Source organism: Mustela lutreola, chromosome 9, assembly GCF_030435805.1.
Source record: "Mustela lutreola isolate mMusLut2 chromosome 9, mMusLut2.pri, whole genome shotgun sequence".
In the NCBI taxonomy this organism is placed as follows: domain Eukaryota; kingdom Metazoa; phylum Chordata; class Mammalia; order Carnivora; family Mustelidae; genus Mustela; species Mustela lutreola.
This window is the reverse complement of record NC_081298.1, coordinates 40,598,859-40,613,204: the sequence shown is the minus strand read 5'-3', so window position 1 is coordinate 40,613,204 and position 14,346 is coordinate 40,598,859. Positions and strand designations below refer to the sequence as shown.

The 14,346-nt window shown below is 38.6% G+C and overlaps 1 protein-coding gene and 1 non-coding gene across 3 annotated transcripts in view; one reads left to right on the top strand and one right to left on the bottom strand.

Annotated features, from left to right (window-relative positions):
* MACROD2 (mono-ADP ribosylhydrolase 2) overlaps positions 1-14,346 on the bottom strand; it is a 1,974,291-nt gene that overhangs the window by 408,710 nt on the left and 1,551,235 nt on the right. The gene's annotated exons all lie outside the window — the stretch shown is intronic.
* Positions 1,608-1,680, top strand: TRNAR-CCU (transfer RNA arginine (anticodon CCU)). Its single transcript has one exon. It is a non-coding gene; the product is annotated as a tRNA-Arg (tRNA).

The window sequence follows — 14,346 nt, the reverse complement described above, 5'->3', positions numbered from 1 at the left end:
GAAGCAAGGTGGAAGATCCGTGACCAACCATGATGTCAAATCAAATCGGGATTTATTTTGTATTGACAAAGAAGAAAAAATAAAGAGACTAATAGGGGCCTGGGTGGCTTCATCAGCTGAGCCTCTGCCTTCAACTCTGGTCATGATCCCGGGGGTCCTGGGACCAAGCTCCAAATCAGGCTTCCTGCTGGGCAGGAATCTGCTTCTCCTTCTCCCTCTGCTCCTTCCCCACCCCTGCTCATACTCTCTCTCAAATAAATAAATAACATCCTTAAAAAATAAATAGAAAAACCCAAATCCTGGGTTTTAGTTAATTCACGCAATGCACATCTATTGAACAACTAATGGTAGGATTATGGATTTCATAATAGGATTAATGGGTAGGATTTCATAATAGGATTTCAAACACCTTTTCTCTTATTCTGGTTGAGGAAGTAGATGATACGCATGTGAACAAATGAAAAATGTCTTACAGTGATAAATGCTCTGAAATACACTAAGCGAGGTAACAGCGGAGGGGAGTGTGCCAATGGTGGTCAAGGAGATGACATTTGAGTGGTAGAAGCTGGCCAGGGACAGAGCTGAAGGTAGGGAATTCCAGATAGAAGGAACAAGAACTATGAAGTACTTGAGGTTACAAAGAATGCCATTTAGACTGAGACAGGGCAAAAGTTAGGTTTGAAGTAACCTGATGATACAGAGCAGAGGTGAGCAAACTCGTCCATTGTTTATTTTTGTAAATAAAGTGTTACTGAACCAGACCTTGCCCATTTATTTACATACTGTCTATGGCTGCTTTCATGCCACAGTAGTAGAGCAGGTGAGACTGCTGGAAATGGCCAGCAGTCCCTTACCCACGGATAAAAGATTACTCTAAATTTTGCTGCGAAAGAGAGGAGAAGGTAAGGGGGTCCACACTCAGAGAGGAAGACCCTTTGCTCCTGCTTTTATTGGTCCATCAGGATAATCACAAATCCTTATCACTACAGCCCAAGCATGAGGTGTATTACAACAGGTCTTACTGGAACTAGGCAGATCTGTTGATATGCTAATCTTCATGGTCTATTAGCAGTGCTAAATATAGCCTAAGGGACAATGCAAATATCTCTGTTTGGGCTAAGAAAGCTTGGGGAAGGCAACTCCCCAAGGCATTCATAGGGCAGAGTGGGTGGAGTGGTCAGGCAGGCCTCTGCATTCCAAACACCTTTGCCTTTCTCTGAAACCTTCCACTGCCCCCAGCGGCCTTCCTGTTACATTTCACCAAGCCAGATACTATGGATGATTTCATGCTCCACATTAATGCCAACATGTGACAGAGACTGGCTGGCCCACAAAGCCCAAGCTATTTCTCATCTGCCCTTTACAGAAAGGGCCTGTTGTAGGGCCTGCTTAATGTGCACAGAACTTGGATTTTATTTTGCATTCAAGCAATAGCTAATAGAAGACTTTGTGTTGGCTAGCAACAGGGTCTGCCTGACTCTCCCCAAAATACCATGTGGCAAATGGATTATGGGGTCACAAGTGAAGAAGCGGGGAGACAAGTTCACAGTCACCTACACTATGTCAATAAAGGGAATGACTTGTATTATAATTGCATAATGAGTGAAGCCCCAGTGGCCTAATGGATAAGGCACTGGCTTCCTAAGCCAGGGATTGTGGGTTCGAGTCCCATCTGGGGTAAGGTAGTTTACTTGTAGAGATACCTGGGGTGCCTGGGTGGCTCAGTTGTTAAGTATCTGCCTTCAGCTCAGGTCATGATCCCTGGGTCCTGGGATAGAGCCCCACATCAGACTCCCTGCTCTCTCCCTCTGCTCCTCATCTCTGCTTGTGCACACTTGCTCTCTCTCTCTCTCTCTCACTAATAGAGAAATAAATAAATAATCTTTATAATTGCGTAATGAAGGTAATAAAAGTGACTGGGTTCCAGATATATTTGGGAGATAGCATTTACTAAGAATAATTTATCACATTGTTTATAAGAATAATTAGAATCTTGAGTTTATGAAATGACTTTGAGATTTTGGCTTAACAAAATTATATAGGATGTGACATTTAATTGGAAGAGGGCACGAGAGTCAGGCTGAAGATGAGTGACAAGTCAAAAGCACTGTTTTCAACACGGGCTTCACATGCCTATTAAATATCTCTGTGAAATGTATCATAGACAATTTGCTACTTGACTCTGGGCCTAGGGGAGAGGTCAGGGTTGGAGATACAAATTTTGGAATCATAGTGTATATCTGCTTGGAAAGCCATGGGGCTAGAGAAGACCACATAAGGAGAGAGAGGGTCCAGCATGAAGACCCAGGGCACGCCAACATTTCAATTTCAGGGAGGTTGATGCAGAGCCAGGAAAAGAGAATGAAAAGGAGCAACAAGTGAGAGTAGAGATTATACCAGTTATCTACTATTGATTTCATCTCTTTTTTTTTTTTAAGATTTTATTTTTTTATTTGACAGACAGAGATCACAAGTAGGCAGAGAGAAAAGAGGAAGCAGGCTCCCCGTGGAGCAGAGAGCCCGATGCAGGGCTCCATCCCAGGACACTGGGATCACGACCCGAGCGGAAGGCGGAGGCTTTAACCCACTGAGCCACCCAGGTGCCCCTGATCTCATCTTTAAGCTCACCCTTGTATACACTGCTTTTTGACTTGGGGCTAAGAGCCAGCGTTCCCTCTCTGCCCCAGCTCTCTGCTGGGCTCTGCCCCTAGGGGGTTATTCACAGAACAAGTCTCAGAGCATTCCACTGGGCAACTCCAACGCCAGCACCAAGCGCAGACCAGCACGACCTCCTCAGGGGTCTGGGTCGCAGCTTCAACATAGGATTTCCCCCAATTGCCCTTACCCCTTCCCACCTCCGAGGTCGGGGTTTCAGCTCCTTGGGACCCATCTTCTCAGTATCTAAATTGGAATTCCAACCTTCTCCCTCAAGGTGGTGGCTGTTTCCTGCAGGCTCTACCTCCAGAACACCTTAAAGATCTCTTTCACACACTTCAGTCACATAATTTATGTTCTTTATATAAGGATGTACAATTCTGTATATCCCTTCCAGTTACCTAGTTAACACTCTTTTTTGTAAAGTTCTCTGTATTAACATAACTTGAGGATGTGCTGTCACAGAAGCCTTCAGAAAAATAATAGTTTCAACAAGAGAGTTCAAATAAGAAAGGGACAAATAATTGATTCAGTTGATGCAGCAAGAAGGTTTTAGTGACAATGATGTCTGTGGATGGGTGGGACTGGGAGCCCAGTGGACGGGACAAAGAGTGGCTTGATTCCCAATACACTGTGGGCACTGAGCTTATAAGGAAACTTGTGAGACTGAATTTACGGAATTTATGAAATGACTCCAGGGTTCTTGGCCTAAGGAAATGGTAGATGGGGGTGCCATTTATTAGACTGATTAATTTGGAAGCCATAGGAGTTGGTTAAGGAGGGAAGGAAGATAAGCAATAGAAATGACTAACGTGGCTAATTCTCTAAGCATTTTTGCAGTGAATGAGGCCACTGATGGTTTAATTTTCTCAAGATCAGGGCTGTGCAGATGGTGTGTAGAGACTGATGGGGGCAGACAGAGATGATACCAGGGAGAGGAGTGTGGTAGAGAGAGTGAAGTTCTCGGGTAAAGAACAGGTGGGATCCAGAGCACAAGGGAAGGATTGGTCTTCTAATAGAACCAGGGGCATTGCTCCCAGTTGTCAAAGGAGGGAGGCCAAATGTTTGAATTCAGTTGCAGGGAGGTTGGGGGATTTGGTGTTGGGAATACAAGGTGAGCGTTCGATCTTTTATCAAGATCACAAAACAACAAAACAAAACAACAACAACAACAAAGTTATGGCAAGAGATTCTCCAAATAATTTACATTACAAAAAGACTATTGTCATGCATAGCATAACCAGGAAAGCACTTTTGATTTCCAGTGATCATAGAAATCACTGTCAAGGATGCTCAACCTGAAGAATAAAGATACAGGACTCTCATATTCCGGAAGTGATGCGAATACCCATAATTACCACCATAAATTTGCAGAGTACTAAAAATAATTCTGTATTTTCCTGTAGGATTTGCAAGCTAATAATAAGCAATTTCCAGCTGTGTGCTGTGACAGCAAAAAAGAGGGTCTAACATCCTTATAATTATATTTTTCATATCCGTATTCACATTAGAAAATACTGATTAAGACCCATCTGCTTAAACAATTTTTTTGTTGTTACAACGTATGTAGTAGGTGACTTTTATGAAATCTATCCAACTATATTGTATACATTGGACTTCAAAAGGAGGATTATCATAAATTTACCTTTAAGGCTTCTCTCTCTCTTTCACACACACACACACACACACACACACACACACGTGTGCACGGTGTGATTATGAAACAAAAGGACTAACAACAGTGGGGACTGAAATTTTCCTTTAGCGCAGATTCCACAAACACATCCCGAGGGCTCCCCTCAATTGGGCAGCTAAAGCTGCACGGAACAGCAGGCTCCACCACATGAAATTCGGAGTCTCGCTAACTTCATTCTGCTTGACAAAATGAGTGTGATTGTTTGAGAACAACTAAATCAAATACCTATTTCTGGGGTTTATTTTCTCCAACTTCAAATGTTCTTCTGAGCGTTCGAAATGTCACCACCCAAAGAAAGGAGATAACTCTTTGGTCATGAATTCACTGTTACTTCCTGGAGGTACTGTGAAAAAAGAATTACTCCTCAGGACAAGTTGATAAGTTGAGCTTGCTGCTGGATGGACCCACACATCCTCAGGGCTCCTCAGGTTTCCCATAACTCATTTCAAAGCCCGCAGTGCTGTGGTTCTGGTCCAGGCGGACAAGATGCTGCTGCAATATGCACCACCACCACCATCTCCCCCCTTCCCCCAACATAGGTAAATATTTCCCCTCCCCACCCCCTGAGTTGAATATGGACAAATTCCCTCAAAAATATGAAGATGGGTGTAATAAAACCAATTCAAAATATATTTGATGACTGACCTGAATCAACATTACCTCCAAATAAAGTTTCCTAAAATGTAGCAGGAAAGCAGCAATTCAAATGGAAAACCATGACTAGCATTATGTCTGTCTGTCTCTCTATCTAATTATCTATATATCCACTAGGTAGCTAAACCCAGGTGTCTTACTGCCAGGAATCAGATTGATGTTATTTTGTTTTTGTTCTGTTTCTTTTTTAATTTTGATTTTTCACCAAAGTATAAAATACATATAAAAGGGTGCATATGCAAGAGTGTATAGTTCAATGAATTTTAAGAACCTGAACACACCTGTGCAACTCAGGAAAAGAATATTATTAGTACTCTAGAAGCCCCTGTGCCTTCTTCTAGGCACTACCCTCCTGAAGATAACCTTCATCTTGATGTCTAATGGCACAGAGCAGTTTTCCCGTTGTTATTCTATATAGAAATGGACTCTCCTTGTGTGCATTCTTTGGTGTCTGGCATTTATTTGGTCTCTTAACTATAACCGGAAGTCACTACAATTTATTGAGCCCTTGTTTACCAAGTGCAAGGCACTGTGAAAAGCCCTTTATTGCATCATTATCACATTCAGTCCTCACACTCACCCCATGATTAGGCATTAGCATTATCTCCCGTAAGCAGGTGAAGAAACTTCAGGCTTCAGGATATTAATATATACTAAGTCACCCAGCAGTAAATACTAGCATGAGGATTCATGCTTTGTTTATCTGGCTCCAAAGTTTAAATGAGTCTTTCCCATGCACACTTTCAGAAATGTACACAAGGCCAAATGTTGCTGATTACCAGGATCTGAGAGCTCGGGACATGGTCATTTGAATGTAGTGTCTTTCTTATTTAACTGCAATTATGCACTCATTTATCTAACTAGGATCTCACATTTAACATGAACGGTGGCTACTTTCATGGCAATGTAACTTGATGTCAGGTAAACTGCAAAGTGACATGCATGTGGTTCGAGCATCTTCTATTAACTGAAAGTAAAGCAAATTTGCCTAAAGATATATTCCTTAGAGAGAGAAGCTATATTGCTCAGTGCTCTGCTCATCAAGCAGTTGTTAATATCTAAGTGTAGCTGTAAACTTACCATCAGTAATAATTCAAATGTTACTTGTATTCAGGGCAGGATAGGTCATAATGAACAATGAAAAGGAAATGATAAAATGAATAATAGCTATCCTATGGGATTCTAAATGGCCATGAGGAAAAAACAATGATGGGGACTTCCAGGTATTATTGTAGGAAGATGTTATACAAAAGGATTGCAAGGTATAAGCTTATTTACGAATAGGAGTCTATATTCATATTTTATGGTTATATGGGTTCACATGTGACAGGAAGTCTAGAAGGAAACACATAGACATGAACTCACACATAGGCATGCACAAACACAAAGAAAAGAAAAAGGAGAAAGTTGAAAAGGAAGTGCCCCAAGATATTACAAATTGTTGTTTTCCTAACCATTTATAAAAAAGAAAGGAAGGAAAAGAAAAAAAGAAAAGAAGAAAGGAAGGAAGGAAGAAAGAAAAGGAAGAAAAGAAAGGAAGAAAGAGGAAGGGAGAAAGGAAAGAAGGAAGGAAAAGAAAGAAAGAAAGATGAGGGAGGGAAGGAGGCAGGAAAACTTAGGGGATTTGTACTGGCAGAATATATAATAATATAAAATAATTTTTAATGCTTTTCATCTGTGATCATAGCATTATAGTATTTTTTTTAAGATTTATTTATTTATTTATTTGACAGAGAGAGAGAGAGATCACAAGTAGGCAGAGAGGCAGGCAGAGAGAGAGGAAGGGAAGCAGTCTCCCTGCTGAGCAGAGAGCCCGATGTGGGACTCGATCCCAGGACCCTGAGATCATGACCTGAGCTGAAGGCAGCGGCTTAACCCACTGAGCTACCCAGGTGCCCAGCATTATAGTATTTTTAAAGTATTTTATCTTTTAGAAGTACATACACACTAAAATTATGGATGAAGTCATGTAATATGTGGGATTTGCTTGAAAATAATCCAGTGTGAGGAGAGGAGTGGGGAGTAGAGGTGAACTAGGAGTGGAAGTGAGTTGCTCATTGTTATAGAAGGTGATGGGGTGCATTGGGTTCACTATACTACTTTCTCTGCTTTGGTATACATTTGAAATTTTCCATTATGAAAAGTTAATAAGAAAAAGAGTGGATCCTGATGGGGACACAGGAGCAAGGTGTTTTCAGTGCTCTTTTCTTTGGTTATAGTTTCTTGCTTTTCTCTGTAGAACATACTTTGCATTTGTAATATGACATACTAAATAAAAGATTAAGAAAGTTGTTGATAAAGCACATTTGACAATTCAGACTCACTTTCCTTATATAAGGTAGATTTACTGCTTCTCTTCAAAGACAGAAGCCAGAATTCCATTGAAATCACAGAAACAATTTGCCAACTGCTATGCATAAAATAATTTAAGCTGACAAATTCCCTTCCAACATACCACCTCTTTCACTATTGCCAGTGTTTACTATAATGTGGTAAAGATGTTCCCATTCAAAAGATAACCTGTGGAAATTATTAAGGGTGGGTTAAATGGAGAGAAATAAACATTTTCTTAGAGAAATCCTTAAAAACACAAAGTGGTATTTTTGCATTTCAGGGCACATCTGTCAGTTGCTCCTACTTCAGCCCTAAGTATTCCTTTCCCATTCCATTTTGGGAAATGTTACAGTCACAGAGGAAGATTCAGAGTGATCCTCATCCAAAGGTCAATGTATCTGTGTTCTATAGCATAAATGATCCATCCTGAGAAGAAAACAAAACAAAACAAGGTGCAGAAAACAAGGTTAGGTAGTCTGGAGGAACACTGTGAGTTTTGACCACCAGAAAAATATCTTTCATATGGCCAGAGCCTGTCTGTTTGCAATCAAAAAATGAAATAGCTTTAATGTGGTGGGAATGTAAAGATAGAAGAAGGGAAAATGGAAAATGTGTAGCTGAAAATGAAGAACGCGAAAAGCTTCCTCGTTATTGGCTCAAAACGCAAATTGTTATGTTCTTTCGGGGGTTGCCAGAGCAGCACTGGGAAAAGAGTGTGACAGCAAAGGTCAATCGGGGGTGATGGAATTGTTGGACTCCAACTTGAGGGAAGGGATACATTAATCTTGCCTATGTCAAAATTCATGTAACCATGCACCGTAAAGAAAAAATGAAAGAAAGAGAAAAAGAAGTGAATGCATACAAGTTAAAAATAGAATAAACATCCATTTAAAGCCCCAAACATTGTAAACATCATGGTTGTTATCTGTATGGCCAAAGTTCAAGATTTTTTGGATGGATCGTTAAGTGAATAAACGGATGGATGAAACCATGAGTTTACAGGATTATTACTTTAAACATGAAGATGGAGTAAATTATTGAAACATGTATTTTAAAATATACTAAATAAAAAGATAAAATTTATATTTTAAGAAGAGGGCATTTTGGGGGAGGAGGGAGTCATGACTGGAAGGGGACCTAGATGTTTGGGGACGCTAAGCCATTCTAGGTTTTGTTCTGGGTGCTGGTTACACAGATGTGCAAATAATTTCAAAGTCTATCCTACTTTTAAAACCGTTTTAAATGTCTTTTATAATTCAGTTGTAGGACAAAATTGCCTTTCCTGATAAACCAGTGTGTTTCCCCTCCCCCCACCCCAATCTCCTTTCTGATTTGCTTGCAGTAGGGATCTATGTAGGATCTCTTTTTCATCTCTAGGACCTTACTTATTCTTTTGGTCTATTTTTACCTCCCCCCCTTCCCATGCATGACTTTTAACTTTGTAGTTCTATTTTAATGATGTTATTATATATACTTGTGCTTTAAATTATAAGCCAGTTCCAAATGCCTTTTGGAAGTAGATTGAGTATAAATCATAAGCTCAAATAAGAATGTACATTCTTATTTTAAGAACTTTACAAGCAAACTTTAAAAGAAAAGGGTAAAAAAAAACCTTTCTGCATTAAAATGAAATGCTACTGATCACTAGTTCTTCAATCCACCACAATCCTGATTGTGCACTGAGGGAGAGCAGGTACCTATGTTTTTCAGATGAATACAGAGAATGGTAAAATTAAGTCCAAGCTTGTATCCAAGGATATTGAAAAACATGTGCCTAAGAACAGAGAGAAAGTTAGAAGTTAAAAGAAAACTCTAGAGAGGAGAAGAACAATTCAGAACTTAGACTCCGGAGCTCAGTATTAAAAAAAAAATAGAAGTCGAGTCTAATTTCATACATAAACTTTGCTAACTTAGAAGAAAATGAAGAGACCAGCAAAAGAATCTAAAACAAACATAGCCATTTGCTCATGCCAGATAACTGGATTTTCCAGTTACAAAATTCATTTTATTTTCAGTTTTCAAGCATACCGAGAATGGTCCCTTGTAGGTTCAATCCACACCTCAAGACACTGACACAGAGTTTGCCTTTTTGGAAGAAAAACAAAAAAAGTATTAGGACTGATGCAATAAAGTCCAAGCACTGTTATGGTCTGGGCTATCTTGAAGCTGAAATGATAGAAATTTAAACCAGGAGATTCTTTAGGGATTAACAGAGCCAAAAATCCTCCAAGACATTCCTATCCTTTCATGGCAAGTTACAGTTTATTCTTCTCAGTTTGAGGAAATCACCTTCAGAGCTTGTCTGTGTTCTCATATAAAGATTGGGAAACTTAATCTTCAAATTCTTCTAAAATATACGATCATAAAGAAAGCCAACTAAATATAACTCTACCTGGCATATGAGAGAAAAGAGAGAGAGACAGAGAGAGAGAGAAAGAGAAGGCCTTTGGAACATATTTCAAAATCTAGATGGTGCCAGAGTTGTACTTAAAATAATGAGAAAAGATCTGATGTTTCTCTCACTTTGTTGTTTTGCTAGAATTCAGTGTGGTTTTTTAAGCTAAAGAAGAGCCAAGTACACAGCATTCACCCAAAGTGGATACTATCTGGGATCTGCAAATGTTTTGAATTTTATGAAACCGAGTATCTCTTTTAGAGGGAGGGGTGATGTCAATTGTACCCAAACATTAGCGGTTAGAGTAGCATTGCCAAACATCTCCAGAAAGAGTATATTAATGATCCCCACATGTGGGACTAGTGCCCAAGGTTTATAAATATCCGAAATGTGTCACAAGTAAAATCACATTTAGCTGCATCTTTTTTGATTAGTTGAGATTCCAGAGAAACATCAATGGGATTTCGAGGGCCTTATGTTCTCAAAGTTATTCTGAGAACCAGGTGGGAGAGTGAAATTATTCAGTTGCATGTTCATAAAGTGTTGTCAAGGCATGAGTCCAGTTAGAATAGGGTACACCATTCCCTGGGCTAGTCTCTTAAGGGCAGAGAGAAACAAGGATGGGGGTGGGGAGGAAGCAGGGGGGAATAGGAAAGGGGAGGGGAGTTTTAGAAAGGGGCTCTTCTGTGAAGGCCCAAGGAACTGAAGTGTGGGCCTTGTGTGGCTTAGGTCAAATCAGTGCAGCTCATTTTGGGTTCATTGAGCAGATCAGGTTTCTTTATTGCAATTACTGATATTGCTGGATTTTATAATTTCGCATGGAATGCTGCTCTTCTACAGAACAACTACATCTATGAGAATTCTTGGGCTCTCTAGATCCTAGACTGTATTTTCCTTCCTTTGTCTTGAATAGAGAATTTAAAAAAAAAAAAAGAAAATTGAGGAAAAATCTTTGACAATTTTCCTAAGAAATATTCCTAAGCGACCACAGTAATCTTGAAATCGCACATATACTAAAACAAAGGGCTACTGCGAACCTATTTTATTTTATTACTTTTTTTAGAAAGCGTATTTTAAAAATGAATAAGGCTATTCTGCTTTGGCCATGCAAGGGCATAGTATGCCACTCTTAAAAACACGATGTTCTTCTTGCTTTAAAATGACATGAACAAATACTATACAGTTGATGGCTTACTGAAGAAATGCGATGCTGGAATGAACTAGGCCCAAACAGTGCAGTGGTTTCAGTAATTGGTGATGGCTATTTCTTTCTGTGCTCCATCGTATTTGGCTTTTTGAAATTGTTGAGTGAGTTTCTTTTCTTTTCGACTAACACCATTTTGAAAAGTAGCCTTGCGGTTCTGATTTTGGTACTTCTCTGTTCATTGGTATAAGAATATTATTAGCTATCTTTCATCATAATGTAATATGAAGAAGCTGTCCTTATTTTTTTTTAAGATTTTATTTATTTATGACAGACAGCGATCACAAGTAGGCAGAGAGGCAGGCAGAGAGAGGAGGAAGCAGGCTCCCCATGGAGCAGAGACCCCCCCAAGACCCCTGGGGCTCGATCTCAGGACCCTGGGATCACTATCCAAGCCAAAGGCAGAGGCTTTAACCCACTGAACCACCCAGGCGCCCCTGCTGTTTTTATTTTTTAATTTGAATGCTCTGTAAGCTTAAAATGACTTTTCTCCTTTTCTTTTTTAAGATTATTTATTTATTTATTTATTTGACAGAGATCACAAGTAGGCAGAGACACAGGCAGAGAGAGAGAAAGAAGCAGGCTCCCTGCTGAGCAGAGAGCCTGATGCGGGGCTGGATCCCAGGACCCTGAGATCATGACCTGAGCGGAAGGCAGAGGCTTAATCCACTGAGCCACCCAGGTGCCCCAAAATGGCTTTTCTTACAGTTGCAATGTCCCCTAATGAAGTGTTCTTCCTGGGATTCTATCTTACGTCCTCAGACTTTGTGTGTTGCTTTGATGGTTTGCTGACTGAAAACGTACACTCCATCAATTTCAGCAAGGTTGCCAGTAACTTTTTTTTTTAGCAGAATCACTTTTCAGATTCAACTATAAAATTAATTTGGAGCTCCCATGCATTTATGAAAAAAGGATATTATTTTTTAATTTTTTAAGATATTTATTTATATATTTAGAGAGAGTGCACAAGTGAGGAGAAGGATAAAGGGAGAGGGAGAGAGAAAATCCCACACAAGACTCTATGCTGAGCATGGAGCCCAATGCAGGGCTCAGTCTCACCACCCTGAGATCATGACCTGAGCCAAAATCAAGAGTCAGTCGCTTAACAGACTGAATCGCCTACATGCCTCAGAGGATATTATTTTTAAACTAAGAGCACATAGATTATAGTTAAGATGACAATACTTGAAAGCAATATCAAAATCACTGGTTGTTAGTATACAGTGACCAAAAAAACGAACTTATAAGGTAAGATTTCTACATTCAGTTCTTCTGAGAAATTAGCTAAATTACTCAGTAGTTCCTACCACATTGAATAAACTCCAGTAGGTAGATTACAAGGAATGTCAGTGAAGTTTGTTTTTTCTTTTCATATTCTGCTTTGTCAGGCATTAACTGTGAAAATTACATGTTAGAAAAGGTTAATTCTGAAGACTATTTTACTTTGCATGAGTACATTACTAAAGGAATTATTTAATTATGGTTTTCATTGCAAATTTTAAAATAAAACAAAAGAAATTCTCTCTTGGTGGCTACTGGATTTATGATTTATGATAATGAACATCGATTCATGTAAGGGCTTTGAAAGTACTCATGCTGCCATTTCCAGGAGCCTTATACTTTCCTCTTCTCTGGGGATTGGAATGAATATACCCTTTCAATCAATATTTGTACATGGAAAGTCCCCTTTCCTACTAATTAAACTGGAAAAAGCTTGAATTTTGTGGAAAGGATATTTACCTGGATACAACACTGTCATGTGATTCTACAGGATGTTAACAGCTGTTCATGCAAACAGAATACCATAGTCAAAGTAAGTTTGAGAAATCTCATGTTAGAGTTGAACAGGGTTACTTTTTTTTTTTTAACTGCAAGACTTTTTTTTAAAAACTTAGTATGATAATGTTGACTTTTAAATTCCAAGAAGAAAATATAGAAAGCAAAGCAGCATTTTTCTCAACTTGTTCGATCAAGTAACCCTTACAGATTAGTGTTCTAAAAACATACAGTGAAAAACACTAAGTCAAGACATATTTGCAAGTTTAAATAAAGTCTTTTTTCCCCTATTCATTTTATTTTGCCTTTGAGACATCTGGCTCCTATTGCTCTGTATATTTTATATTATCACTTTGACGCCTCCCAAACAAATGCCTTCTATAATCTGCTAAAAACAATGAGCACAATAAGCAATATTTAAGTTTTCTCCACTATCAAATCTTATAGAATCCTAATAGCTCACTAAGTTTCTTTTTTAAGTTAAATATATGTACTCATATAGAGTTTATACTGAAGATAAAGTTCAGTATTACAAGGTAATTAATAGAGCATGTTTTTCCAACAAAGTAAATGTTAAATTTCCAATAAATGAGGGAAAATTATCAAAAGGAACACATTTGTTAATGGATATATACCTGTAAAATAAGCCAAAGAAAAGAAACAAAGTTTGGGGAAAGAAATTTGAAAAATAATTATTTCTGTCTCAACCTTCTTGACTTGGATAAATCCAAAAAGAAATCCAGAGATTATAACCATGTGATTATTTTTCATTTCAAGGACATCCAAACTGTTTCTAGCTATCTGCAGGCTGCCAGATGTATAAACAGCACCGTGTTAAAAATAAAATAGTGGCTTCAGTAAGAAGTACTTCTGTATTGACTTCTGAGACCTAGAATTATAGATCAAAATATACTGTAAGGGTTAAAGTACGTCAGCAGAATTTTTTGACTACCAGGTTTCTGAATATAGTATGCCAAGTCAGCAGGTGTAAGAAAAGACCATGATAATTGGTAGATATAAAAATACAATATGGTGAAATAGAATAGAGAGCCTGGAAATAGGCCTACATAAATATAGTCAGCTGATCTTTGACAAAGGAGCAAAGTCAATGCAATGGAGAAAAGACTGTCTTTTCAACAAATGGTGGTGCAGCAACTGGGAATCTACATGTAAAAAAAAAAAAAAAATGAATCTAGACATAGACCTTACCCCCTTCATAAAAATTAACTCAAAATGAATCACAGTTCTAAATCAATAAATGGATAGAATCATAGACCTACATGCAAAATGCAAAACTATAAAACACCCAGAAAATAACACAAGAGAATACCTAGGTGACTTTGGGTTTGGAGGTGAGTTTTTAAATAGAACACCAAGGGCAAAATCCATTGAAAAAAGCATGAAGAGCTAGATTTCATTACAATTAAAACTTCCTACTCTGCAAAAGACATCATTAAAAGAATAACAAGAAAAAACACAGACTGGGAGAATATATTTACAAATGAAATATCTGATAAAGATCTGTTATCCAAAATAACAAAGAACTGTTATACAAAGAACTTGAAACTCAATAATAAGAAAACAATCCACTTAAAAAGAATAGGCCAAAGACCTTAATGGACACCTCACCAA